Consider the following 463-nt stretch of genomic DNA (forward strand, 5'->3'; position numbering starts at 1 on the left):
TGTGTGTGTGTGTGTGTGTGTGTGTGTGTGTGTGTGTGTGTGTGTGTACTGCTGAAGAACTACGTTCATATCCCCTTTTCTGCTCAGGCACTAGGGCTCTTATTAACCCTAAATGTGTATTGTGATCATAGAACCAGTAGAATTACAGTGGTTAGTTAGAAGCAGGGTCAGTGAACATTGGAACAGTGCAGCCTCTTTTTTACACAACTTCCAACAGAAGGAACTGAATTCAAGTGTACTAGCACAGTATTTAATAAAGTGTACAGTGGCGTAAAGCACATCTGTACTGGTCCTTACTTTGACTCAATTTTCACATTTCCTCCCCTCTTCTTCACTCCTACTCCAGGGAGTCAAAATATTCTAAGACCTTCTTTGTACTTGGTTACTCTGGGACTCATTGAATCTTTTAGTCCTGGCTAGGGTCCTACAGGACTAAGTGTGTAGTGTTCTGCTGGACAGGTCA

The sequence above is a fragment of the Vombatus ursinus genome, unplaced genomic scaffold, assembly GCF_900497805.2.
Source record: "Vombatus ursinus unplaced genomic scaffold, bare-nosed wombat genome assembly UNPS02014810.1, whole genome shotgun sequence".
Lineage (NCBI taxonomy): Eukaryota > Metazoa > Chordata > Mammalia > Diprotodontia > Vombatidae > Vombatus > Vombatus ursinus.